The following is a 14,949-nucleotide window of genomic DNA, read 5'->3' on the forward strand; positions in this document are numbered from 1 at the left end:
CAAGCACTGACATAGTAGATTGTAACATCAAACACTGAGATAGTAAATTGTGCAAGCAAACACTGACATAGTAGATTGTTCCATACATCACTGACAGCATAAATTGTGCCATCAAACACTGACTAGTAGATTGTGCCATCAATCACTGACACAGTAGATTGTGCCATCAATCACTGACATATTAGATTGTGCCATCTAACACCACCAGACACTGACAATGTAGACAACACCATCAATCACTGATTGTAGTTTGCGCAATCAAAGACTGACATTGTGAATGTGCCATCAATCACTGATATAATAGACAGTGCCATCAAAGACTGACATTGTAGATGTGCCACCAATCACTGACATAGTATGTTGTGCCTTCAAACATTGACATAGTAAATTGCCCCATATATCACTGACATTGTAGATGGGCCATCAATCACTGACATAGTAGACTGTGTCATCAAAGACTGATATTGTAGATATGCAACCAATCACTGACATAGTAGGTTGTGCCATTAAACATTGACATAGTAGATTGCTCCATATATCACTGACAGCGTAAATCGTGCCATCAATCACCGACACAGTAGATTGTGCACACACCAACAGACACTGACATTGTAGACTAAACCATCAATTACTGACTAGTTGATTATGCCAACAAAGACTGACATTGTAGATGTGTCATCAGTCACTGACATGGTAAATTGTGAAATCAATCACTGACATAGCATATTGTGCAATCAAACAATGACATAGTAGACTGTGCTATAATACAATGACAAAGTAGATTCATCAACCACGGCTTAGTAGATTATGCCATCAATCACTGACATAGTAGATTGTGCTTTCAAACACTGACATAATAGAATGTGCCATCAGACTCTAACATAATATAAAGTGCTTTAAAAGAATGACATAGTAGAATGTGCCAGCGAACACTGACATAGTAGAATGTGCTATAAACAATGACATAGTAGATCGGGCCATCAAAAACTGACTATACGATTGTGACATCAATCCATGACATTATACTGTTTACCCAGAAAATTTTATGTCATCCGAGGCGTTTGCCGAGGTGAACATTAACGCTTCGAGGGTTAACATTATATGCTACCACCCTCCATGGCATCTGATATTTATTTTATTATACCTAAAAACTACAATTGTCTGTAAATATACATGGAGTAAACAAGAACATAATTATCAACTATGATAATGAAGTGATTATTTTTTCCGGCGATATTATTAAGTCATATGATAAATCGTTTCGGTTTATAGAAATTTCTATTTTCTTTTGCATCTTCCTACATGGATTTTCAATTTTAGAAATTCACTGGTACATTCATAAAGAAATTCAATAACAAGTAACTTCATTCATCTTTTCCATGTGTTGGTAAGTTCACAATCAGTTTGTTTACAAGTATGTCTTCGGTTCAAAATTTTATTTTCTCCAAAAAGTCGACTCGATCTATTTGAATTTCCAAGTTTCTATTTTTATACCCACGCGACGGTAATATCACCTGGTGAAAATCGTCATGTCAGGGTAATAGTACGGATTGGCTAATGCCGTGTTTATGAGAATTAAACATGGGCAGGCCACGTGAGGTATAAAAAAGCAGAATGTGCCATCAAACACTGACATACAAGAATTTGCCATCAAACACTGAACATGTGTTATAAAACAACGACATAGTAGTAGAGCCATCAAGCACTAACAAATAGTTGGTGCCACTAAACATTGACATATCAGATTGTGCCATCAATCATTGAAATAGTAGATTGTGCCATCAAACATTTACATAGTAAATTGTGCCATCAAACATTGAAATTGTAGATTGTGCCATCAAACATTTACATAGTAGATTGTGCCATCAAACATTGAAATATTAGATTGTGCCACCAAACATTGACATAGAAGATTGTGACATCAATCACTGATAGAGTAAAATGTGCCATCAAACATTGAGATGGACGATTGTGCCATCAAACACTGACATAGTAGATTGTAACACTGACATAGAAGATTGTGACATCAATCATTAAAATAGTAAATTGTGCCATCAAACATTTACATAGTAGATTGTCCATCAAACATTGAAATAGTAGATTGTGCCACCAAACACTGACATAGTAGATTGTGCCATCAAACATTGACATAGTATATTGTGGCACAAAATATTGACATAGCAGATTGTGACATCAATCACTGATAGAGTAAGATGTGTCATCAAACATTGACAGAGTAGATTGTGATATCAAACATTGACAGAGTAGATTGTGACATCAATCACTGAAATAGTAGACTGTACCATCAAACATGTACATAGTAGATATTGCCATCAAACACTGATATAGCAGATTGTGTCATTTATTACCGATATAGTAGATTGTGCCATTAGTCACTGATACATTTGATTATGCCATTAAACACTGATACAGTATATATTGCCATCAATCACTGATAAAGTAGATTGTGCCATCAATCACTGACATAGCAGATTGTGCCACCAATGACTGACATAGTAGAATGTGCCATCAAACACTGATATACTATATTATGCCACCAAATACAGATATAGTAGGTTGTGCCATCAATCCGTGATATAGTAGATTGTGCCATGAATCACTGATAAAGTAGATTGTGCCATTAATCCTTGATATAGTAGATTGTCGCATCAATCCCTGATATAGTAGATTGTGCAATGAATCACTGATATAGTAGATTGTGCCATTAATCCGTGATATAGTAGATTGTGGCATCAGACATTAACAAAGTGGGTTGTGCCATCTATCACTGACAAAGTAGATTGTGCCATCAAAAATTGTCATTGCAGATTGTGCCATAAAACATTGAATAGTGGATTTTGCCATAAATCACTGATAAAGTAGATTGTGCCATTAGTCATTGACATTGTAGATTGTACCATCACACACAAAAAAAGTAGATTGTGCCATCAAACATTGAAAAAGTAGAGGGTTCCATCAATCACTGATAAAGTAGATTGTGCAATTAGTCACTGATAAAGTAGATTGTGCTATAAAACACTAATATAGTAGATTTTGCCATATAACACTTATATAGTAGATTGTGCCATCAATCACATATATAATAGATTGTGCCATCAATAACTGATATAGGAGATTGTGCGATAAATCACTGATATAGAAGTGGGTTCCATCAGTCACTGATGAAGTAGATTGTGCAATTAGTCACTGATGAAGTAGATTGGGCCATAAAACACTAATATAGTAGATTTTGCCATATAACACTGATGTAATAGATTGTGCCATTAATAACTGATATAGGAGATTGTGCGATCAATCACTGATAAAGTATACTGTGCAATCAAACACTGATATTGTAGAATGATCTATCAATAAATTACATTGTAGATTGTGCAATCAATCCCTCATAAAGTTGATTGTGCAATCAATCCGTAATATAGTAGATTGTGCAATCAATCCCTGATAAAGTTGATTGTACAATCAATCCGTGATATAGTAGATTGTGGAATAAATCCCCTATAAAGTAGATTATGCAATCAATCACTGATATAGTAGATAGTGCCATCAATCCGTGATATAGTAGAGTGTGCCATCAATCCTGATATAGTAGATTTTGCCGTTAATCACTGATATAGTAGATTGTGCCATCAATCCGTAATATAGTAGATTAACATGGCATCAAACATTAACATAGTAGGTTGTGACGTCAATCACTGATATATTAGATTGCGCTATCAAACAATGATATAGTTGATTGTTCCATCAATCACTGACATAGCATTTTATTCTATCAAACAATTACATAATAGATTGTGCTATAAAACCATGACCTAGTATATAGTGCCATAAAACAATGACATAGTTGATTGTTCCATCAATCACTGACATAACATATTGTTCCATCAAACACTGACATTGATTGTGCTATAAAACCATGACATAGTTGATTGTGCCATCACAGTTGAATGTATAATAAATTAATGACGTAGAAGATTGTGTAATAAAAGAAATACTTGATAGATTGTGTAATAAAACAACAACACAGTAGAATGTGTAATTCAACAATGGCATAGTAGATTGTTTAAAAACAATGACATAGAATAATGTATAATGAAACACTAATTGAGTAGATTGTGCTATAAAACACAGACATAGTAGATCATGTAAAAAAACAATGACATAGTAAAATGTGTAATGAAACAATGACATAGTAGATTGTGTGTCTATTTGGCTTATCCTTGCAAGTTGTAATATCCACACATCGATATAAAACAGACTTACTTATTTTAATCTCATTTAGCCTTAATATTTTTAGATATTACTCGAGAACAAAATAAATATTGTTTAGGCATCATACAATGGCTTCATGCCTTTTTAGACACTGTTGTTTGTGTAATTATCATTTTACTCGACAACTCTGTGATATTTTATTTCAGCATGTCCAGAACTTAATATTGACAATGGACATATCACATACAATGAAAATACCGCGAACATATCATGTTATGAAGGGTATGAAAATACGGGGCAAACCTTCGCAACCTGCAATAATGGGATTTGGAATGTCAGTATCAAAATCTGTAGTAAATTTGATCTATTATAAACTTTTCTCATTTAATTTTAGTGAAACAAAAAGCGATAACGTGTAAGAATTATAAACAATGTATTTATAACCAAACAGAATGTCAAGCAGCAAATAATGGTCCAAATCACATACTTCATGTACACTCGTATTGTTAACATGTTTATGCATTAGAGTAGCACTAGCCATGCAAGTTTCTTGAGCAATGCTTTCGTATCGAAACAAAGCAATTTCTTGTTAGTGGTCCGTTGTTTTTGACAACCAGGATATATATGCAAAATATATATGCATTTTTCTTTTTTAAGATGATTTATTTTAAGTTTTTATTATTATTAGATTATTATTTTACATGCTCATTTACACAATTTGAGAGTATGGTTATGACAATGTGTGATAAATGTTTTATAGGGGATATTTATGTGTTGAAAAACTTCAAATACATGCTTTACCAAGTTTGTTTAACCAAAACATACGGTAGCATAGATGAAACATGTGGCCACGACATACAAATGCGTTCGCATGACTTAGTGTGTCGTGGCAACGACTTACTTACTCGTTCCGAAAACTTAGAATGTCGTGGCCACGGCAAGTTTAAATATTGTTATTTGTGACCATGTCATTCTGAGAAAACATATCACATAACACCTCTATTATCACTATAAACACGTGTGTAATTTCGGTAACATACTTTTATTTGAAATATTTGCACTATTCTCTATATCTATCTAGTGAACATTGTGCATTTAGGTTGTCGCGTGCTGTACTCCAAGAAAAGTTAAGATGATTAACATATTTTTGATAATGTACGCCCTATATTTATGCAACGAAAATGTAAAGTTCTGTTATTTCTCAGATGCCCGATTGATTTCAGTTTGATATAGATCAATGTCCCTACCTGTGTCAGTAAAACTTATGATCATAGGGGAAGATCCAGAATCTGACATTAGAGGGGCGTACGAGGAGCATACCGTACTCCTACATGGAAATAGTAACAATTTGTGGTCCGAAATGATGAATTTGGAGCGTATGAAGTACAATGCGATATACTTTTGTTTTAGTAGCTTCAGTTTACCGATTGTTTCACATTTTTCCGTGAGGATTGAAACAGTATATATTATTCATTTTATCAAACGCCTGGAAGAGTCGATACACAAGCAATGACACCTACCCGCATTCCTTGAAAATCATTTTTGAACCGTTTGTACAAGTAACCGAAACATTAAAGCGAAATACTGATTGTGATCCATCAATTCTATAGATTCATTTCACCCAATCATATGAGCTACAGTAGTATTGTAAATAACGTTTAATGATCTAACCCCATGACTTCAAGAACTCACCCGATTCGAACATTGTTTTGAAGATCGATAGAAATTAGGGTGCAATATGACGAAAAATGTTTCATGGAAAACTTACGTCAACTTGACCTCCAATGAGTTTCCGTCCATTGCCACGTTCAGCTGCAATCCAGGTTATAAATTGCATGGAGACAATTCAACACAATGCCAAAGTAACGGTACTTGGTCCTACACTTTGAAATCATGTCAACTTGAGGACTGTGGGAACATCACCTCACCAATTAACGGTAACGTCAATTTGACCTCCACAAAGTTCTAGTCCGTGGCCACGTTTACCTGCAATCTAGGTTATGATTTGCATGGAGAAAATTCAACGCAATGTCAGAGTAATGGCACGTGGTCCAATACCCTAACTTCTTGTCAACCTAAGGGCTGTGGAAATATTTCGGCACCAATTAACGGTCACGTGAACTTGACCTCTACAAAGTTTCAGTCCGTCGCTACCTTTAGTTGCGATTCCGGATATCAACTATTTGGTGAGAACCGGACAACGTGCATGCATAATGGAATTCGGAAAACTGTCACTGTTGTGTGCAAACAAAGACCTGGTAAGTTATAACTTGCGGCTTGCTTTTTTATATAGTATTTAATCAGGATATCCATTTTCCTAACTCAAGAGTAACAATATCTTACAGTAAAGATTAAAAAATCCTATTCGTCTACATGTCTAAATTTAAGATCAAATCGATGTTATTCTATGGTATACTAAGAAATATATAGATTTTGGACAATGGGCGGCCAGAGACCGGATTTACTGAAATAACTGGAAATATTTCATCTTGTGTAAGTTTCCAAAAGTTTTATTAAACATTGGAGCCATTTCAATTTTTGGTTTTCATATAAACACAATTCGGATGTTCTGATTATGGAACGGCAAAAAGTTGCCACTTATATATACTTTTACGGCAGTCGTTGATATTGAAATTAAGCTGAATATAAAATCTTATATTCTGATTGAAATTCTTTTGGTTGGTAAAAGTGGCATTTATTAATATGATCCTGCATATGTACCGTTTTAGAGTTCTGATGCACTTACCTTTATTTATTTAAGGTTTGTTCTTTTCGGTCAATAACAAATTAAGCAATCATTTCACAATAAAATCCATGCATGTTTGAACGTGTATCTTTACCATTGTCAGTTAATTAAAATTGTGAATTGCTGAAAAAATCCCAAAAAGGTCAAAGACATAGTAAGGTTATTATTCAGATGTAAATATCAATATTTCCCATAATTTCAGTCTTTGATCCGTGTGAAAATTCGTGTATTAAAATATCGATCTCATTTCCGCATTTATTAGTTTTACACATTTCATGGCGTAGAATTGTTTATATTTTATTCCAGTACTCAAAACTATTCGTGTTTACTTGTTTGCAAGTCTAGGCCGTTTGTTTACTTATTCCGTTCTTATTGGATGAGTGAGAACATTGGTGCCATTTGTACATTTGTACTATTGCTACATATAGAAACAGTTATATCATGTATGTGCCTTTACGATTAAATTTGCTGTTCAAAAGTGTATTGCTACTTCATATCACGTATGTCTTCTTATGTAGAAATTATGAAAACGTCAGTGACCATAGTAGCGTAAATGAAATGTACTCCTGCTTATCTTCATGTCATATAGCCTGTAACATTTGTTGACACGTGACCTAAAAGTAAGCATTTGTCTTCCGATTTACACAATATGTCACTCCTAACAACCATTTTCTTATTATGAATTATAGGATATTAAGAATATTTTTACTGAAGTCGCATGAAACTCGCCATTTACAAATGCTTGAGAGTACGAACCGAAATGCAAAGAGGCTAATCAAATGAGCATATTTACCAAACACTGCCTACAAACATATAACATTTAAGTCTTTCAATGGTAACTCTATTCATTGCCTGCGTTTGATTCGACTTTAAAATATATTAGAAGCAAAATGTTTCAAACGTTTTAATTAAGATGTTTTCAAATTTAACTTTATTTCATGCAAAACCTTTCCATAATACACAACTTTTTATGCATTTCGTTTACAATATGTTTGATACTGCTAGAACATAAATCTCTTGTTTTGGTTACGAAAAACCATTACTCTTTTCAAATTTGGACAGACTGCTTGTTGTATCTATACACTTTTACATGTTTTAAATTAATGATTTTGTATTCTTTTAGACAATGTCAATTTGAACGTTGCTATCGACGCGATAGATGGAACGTGTTGATTAATATGTCGGCCCTGAAAATATTTTACCCAACAGTTAAACCAACTGATATTTTCTTCGGTGATTCGTCATGTGAAGGAGAAAGTGTCGACAACAAGTTGTGGTTTAGACAGGGTTTCAATGACTGTAGTACGGTGGAAAAGGTGAGGCATTTACAATTTATAACTGCTACACGTGTTACACATGGACAGATGTATAAAATTAGACATAAAATGTGTTTGGTTTTGTATTTGTTGTATTTGATGGTGTTTGTATGTTAGGCCGTGAACCGTTTGCCACTAACCAAAGTCGTCCTCAACTCTTTGGCTACTGGGTTTGCCGATGTAGTTTCATATGTATTTTTGTTTGAGTTTGAAACGTGGAAGACTTCTAAGAGGCACCAAACTAATTTTACTATTGCTCGTTAATTATCACTATTAAATGCATTTATTTTGCTCGGTGGATCGAACATGCCATTTTACTTTTTTCAATTTCGGAATACTTCTTTAAATACATTGAGTCGTCTGCATTACAACGAGTACGCGAAATATCAAACATTGATGAAAATATGTCCGCGGGATCTTAAAATGTGTGTCAAGATGCGTAAAACTGTACAATTTTATGCTTTTAGAATGCAATCTGAGTCCAGGTTAAGTTGGAGTTCCTTACACAGACTTTCAGGTTGAGCTATTTGTGCGCGTATTTATGCATTTAAGACTAATCGAAAGTGTTTTCATCAAACACGGTTTTTCTTAAAGAAACTTTGAACTATCTGCATCTCTCCATATAAAAATATTCAAGACCACATGTTAGAAACTAATGGAAGATAACTTAAGGTAAAAATGAAACAAGTGTCCTGAACAACTAACTCTATATGTGTAAAACGTTGTTATGTTAGGGTTGCCGCCATGAAACGGTTAGCGAAGAATGTGGTTTAACTGGGGGGGATAGCTAGTGTTTAGTACCCTACCTCACACTTTTCACAGCATTCAGCAATTGTATGCTCCTTAATTTCAGACGGAACCTAATAATATAGTGTACACAAACGACTTGATTTATGCCATATTTGATACAAACAATCCGTTTGTAATAAGACAACACGTGTTTACCATAAATGTTGAGTGCGATGTACAGCGGACGGAAGCAGCCTCATCGCATGTACATCATGAAACAATTCACCAGCATGTCAACTTCACCATACACAACAATATCAGCATGGCGTTTTACAAAGATGTAAACTTCAGGGAGATTATTTCTGGTAACCCACTACATGCCCATGTTGGAGACCAGGTCTATGCTAAGGTGTACACCACTGTACCGGATTGGAACATTAAACTGCGTTTGCACACTTGCTACTTAAACCTCCACAGACCTCAGATTCGTCTATGAACTTCTTCCTCATAAAGGATTGGTGAGTAACTATGTCCTATGAACCAATGGCACGCCTAAATGATCGAAACATTAGTACTTAAACTTTACTTCACAAAATTTTATCCTTTAGCTTATCGTGATTCTGTTCTAAAATATCTCACGTTATTATTCATTCTTCATTAAAAAAATAATTCGCTATGTCTTTGCCAAATTCAAAAACGTTGACTTGTTAAATTAGTTATTAAATTTTTGACGTCGTAGCAAACTATTTGGTGATTTTATAAATTGATTTTCTGTTACAGATACTGCCAGAATATTTTCTAAAGTAATTGACATTTTGGTATTTTGATCATTGTTTTAACAATAAAAGGCTGTTCCATATACAATGGGGTTATATGCAAATGTTTTGGAGATTAAACATATATACATTCGTAGAATGCTTTCAAACTTTGTGACTGAAAGCTATACTGTATGTTTGGTAAATATTTAAGATAATAAACCAATATGCATCAAACTCTCTGAAAATCAAGATTTTATTACTGAAGTGAGAAGTAGAGTTTGATATGATCTTTTTTCGTAACCTTTTGTTTTTCAACGTTTCAGTTTAGAAGTGATGAAATTTGGCACACTTATTAAAAAAAACTGTCAATTTCTGTGATATGTAAAACTATAACTATTACCTCTATCAAATGTTTAATTTGACAGTGTCGACGTATTTTTAATGACCCTCGTATGTGTCTTTAATTACAGATGTGAGACGGACACCAACACACACACAACATCTCCCAATCAGCCCAAGAAACGACATTCGTATTCCAGGACTTTGAATATTCAACTAACCGCGAGGGACTTGACATTCTTTGCAATGCTACATTTTGCGAAACTACTGACTATTCGCCCAAGTGTACTCAAAGATGTCATTCCAACCCAATTGTTATTGGGTGATCTTTTAGAGATGACCTTTTCCACTGAACATTATGAAAAGAAACACAACTGCTGTATCTATATAAAAATAAAAATTGTTTCATCAAGTTTAATATTGTGAACATTAGACTTTTCAAATATATTGAAAGTAATAGGATGTAAAAATAACATGTGATTGTACATGCATGCCTTAGTACGCTATGTGTACTGTTAAAAATAAATGTTATTCCGACACTGTATTTCAGTCTTTATTCACTATATGTTTTTCTGTGCTTAAAGGTCGCAGTTTGGTGGAGAACATATGACATCATAGCATGAAGTAAACATGTCAATTATTTTGTTTAAAAGACGGTGTAACATTTCGTAACACAATGTGAACCAATACAAAAAGCCCTTAAAACTAAGATTGGTGAGAAAATGGTTTAAATAACGGTGTAACATTTCAAAACACAATGTAAACCAATAAAAAAAACCTTAAAATTAAGATTGGGGAGAAAAGTGCCAGTGTTTGCTCATCTTCAGTAGAAATTGAGCGCGAATAGAATTAGCAATAGAAATTATATTGTATATTAACTACTTTAATTGATGACTGATGTTTGTCACGCCGCTAGGTTTTGTGCAATAATATCTTTGTCGACGAGAATACCTAACACACTTATCGTGGTTCTTACTGTCAATGAGCGGGACGAGCCGCGTTGCGATATCCCTTAAATCTTGACATCCTGATGTTTGTAAAGGGTATACAAATTAATCACTGACCAACACGCCACCGGAATGAAAATAAAGTATTCAGCTACTACTATCGTTTAGTGTTCAAGTGTCTTAAACGTTCATACTTAAAGCTGCACTCTCACAATTTGAACGTTTTTATTTGTTTATTTGTAGTATTGGAACAAGCTAATTTTAGCGAACATGCATGTAAATCAGTCATAAAAGACAGTTGACAAAATATTAGATCGCGAGTGTTATATTTCAGTTCAAAAATTGATGTTTTAAGCAATTTTCTAAAACCGTTAGTAAACCCTTCAGCCATAAAACATTAATTTTCAAACAAAAATATGAAAATCTGCGATCTGATCTTTTGTCAGCAATCTTTTAGTACTGGTTTGCAAAAATATTGCTCATTCCAAGACAAAAAATAAAAAAATGTTGTACAAACGGTAAATCTGTGAGAGTGCTGCTTTAAAATTTGTGTCATATTTACACTCAAGTCTATAATTCACTTAGTTTATACATCCAGTTAGCTGCAGTTTTAAAATATAAACTATTTATTATATGTTTCGGCGTGTTCAACAATTCAATTAGATAACTATCGACAACATCCTGATCAAAACAATGTTATGCTGTTTTGCATTGTTAATTTAATTCATCTTCCAGGTCAGTTCCAGTCTCTTTTCAAATAACTTTGATATTAAAACATACTTATCAAGTTAGAGATCAATTTAAAGTTTAATTAAGAGTACTGAAGAAAAGTCAAATTTAAGGTGTTTTTTTTCATAATGCATAATGATTTGGGAAGGCCAAATGATTCAGCTTTTTAGATTTTATTATCATTTATAGAGTATGTTCATCGTCATGCAATTGCAATGCATAATGCTGGTGTGTTTGGTGTGGTACAGAAATGAACAAAGCATTTTTAATAAGAGCTGTCTCGGATATCGAATTGCATTCAAACACAAATATTCTTGTCCAATATAAAACGTATGTTTATGGTCTGCTAATAAGAGACAGGGTACAAAATTGGTCCTTGAAATAAAAGCTCTGGTTATTGTAAAGCCGATCGAACCGCTTCCTATCAAAACAGTCAAAATAATACCATTCTATTTAAGGTCACAATATAATAAAGTCACTTACTATCAATTGTGTTTGCCTATTACTATCATTCTCATTTATCCAAGGTTTGACAACGATAACTCGTAACTTTATTATGCGCATAGTGTTATCGTTCTGTGTCTATAAGTATGTGTCTTGAACCATAAATATAGTATATTTAGGAGCCTAAGTGAGTTAGTTATGCTATGCTGAAAATTCCGTCGCATTCATTTAAGGGCTTGCTGAGATATTCGACATGTTGAACATTTTCTTCGTCTACAGTTTGATGTTCATGAAATTATTACAATTTTGCACTGATCACAATGTAAGGATTACTAACAACCCCTCGTGTCCCAGCAGTTCTGCCAGGGTCTAGACACCCAACTCATGGGCTTACCAAAAGAGGACTATGTGCACGACATATTGAAGCTCTGTTACCATGATTACTATCGAATGACGAATATAGGTGCCATTTATCGGAAAGGTCAATTAAGGACTGTCCGTAAACGCTTTCAAGCTTCAAGATAATTTAAATGTACCTCAGATTGTTACACGATCAGTGCTTTTATAGTTGGCGAACTGTCTAGGGATACACAGGAAGTAATTGTCACATAGCAACAAATGGAACTATCGCTATCAAACGGAAATGGCCAATTAATCAAAAGACCTTACGTGGCATCTATGTTTGCCAACTCACAGCTGGTGGTATTGAATACATCGAGACCATAAGGGTCGTGCAAAACTAGATCACTAGCCTATTAACAAACTAATGAATAGAATATTGAGGTGCATATCAGCAAGGTTCGAAAATTCTACAACTACATCCGATATCAAGAAACTACAGAATGTGAAACAACACATAGTGTATCGATAGATACAATAAAATAGATACTGCTTGAAAAAGAACAGGCACAAATGAATACGAATAATTAGTCCACAATGAGGCGAAACTATGCCAAATAGTAAAGCAAACACTTGAAAAGACGAAAGTTAGTGTTATGGTACCCGATCCAGGTAATAACAAAGGGCAAAGAACAACGCCGTTGCCACAACGAAAAACTGCCCATGTATCAAGCCACCCAAGATGAGGTGCTTACTAACTTTAAAGGCCCGGAAACAAGCCTCCAAAAACGGAGATAAACACCCAAATGTTTTAGCTGCGAAGCACGTCTACGTGCGATTTACCGCTTACCGAACCTGCAACTAATGTACACGGGACAACGCAACAGATCGTTTTGTATCGGCAAGGAAAAGAAAAATAATGTATCTTTCTATGTCCGAAAAAAATGACAGGGACATAACGGAATCCGATATGTTTACCCAATTTAAAGACACTGATGTTTATGTATCATACATACGTCTGTTTTGCGCGAAACGAGGGTCTGTGCAAAAACTCTACATCTCCTATAAGTTGGAACCCATTATTGATGAAAATCACGTTTGGCCTGATTGCATAGCTTATTTGAGATGGGTTTCAAAAGAAGAGCATGCGGACAGGATAAGGAATACTAGATTAAAAAGGACCACAGTATCAAAGAAATGAAGCATTTAAGAGATATAACGATACGAGTGCTATTTCCGACGATTACAGCCCGGCCAGGCGAAAACGGTATTGTCGATTCTTACACTAATCATAGCGTAAGAAACTGAGACGCGTGCTATTTACGCCATATGCAATATAGTTACGGGCACGTACGACAGTATAGGACCGATCATTGACTACCTTGACATGGCGGATACATACGGAACCTTCTACTAGGAACGGACAACATAGATGATAAGAGAGCTTAGTTGGAACTGTCATGGAATCATGCTATCGTCATCGTCATATCCACTGTATTAAGTATTAGATAGCGGATGAGTGGATAACCGCGTTTATTAGTGAACGAACAATGTTACCAAGACCAAGCGGCTTCTGTAAAATAATTTACCCTAGATACGACTGTATTGTTAATGTGGAAGCCAGTGTCGCCAGTATGGTCAAAACGTTGTGGTATAGCTGGCACGGCAAGTTTGTATAAGAAATCACTTGTTTCTTGTATTTCTGTAATTTATACATTTCAAAATCTGGTGTCATGAGATAGAATGTATAGATAAAGAGACGCTATTCATATTCTGTATCAATATGCCTGCAAATATTGATAAATTGTAATACAATCGGATAACATTCATATGGATACGAAAGAAATGCATTAGTGCCTTAGTAACATATCAATAAATGACGGGGACCCAGCCATCCTGAATGACTTAATAAGAAATACATTGAGAAATGCAGAATGGCAGTAACCGCACAGCAACCTGTAAATAAATGAGCTTTAACCTACTGGAACCGTGATATTAAAGAAGCCAATACAGACGCCAGAGTGTTCAGGGACGCACATGGCGACACAACTATACATCCTTCCGCAACTACAAGTCAACAAAACGAGACTCCCGAGTAACACAGAGAAACAAAGAGAGAAAGTGAAAATAAGGTGATTGATGCTCAAAACACATCGGCAGAGTTAGACTATAAATTATTCCAGAAACTGTTATGTAGTAAACATGGAAAAGTGCCAAAATATTCAAAGAACATATTTTTATCACATAGACTGATGAAAAGGTTATTCACGATTTTTTGAAACTATTTTGTGACTAAGGCACATGACGGACATTTGAAAAGTGTTAATAAGAAATTGGAAGAGCTAAAATCTTATTTAAGCAAATGTGATCTA

This window comes from Mya arenaria, chromosome 3 (genome assembly GCF_026914265.1).
Source record: "Mya arenaria isolate MELC-2E11 chromosome 3, ASM2691426v1".
Taxonomy (NCBI): Eukaryota; Metazoa; Mollusca; class Bivalvia; order Myida; family Myidae; genus Mya; species Mya arenaria.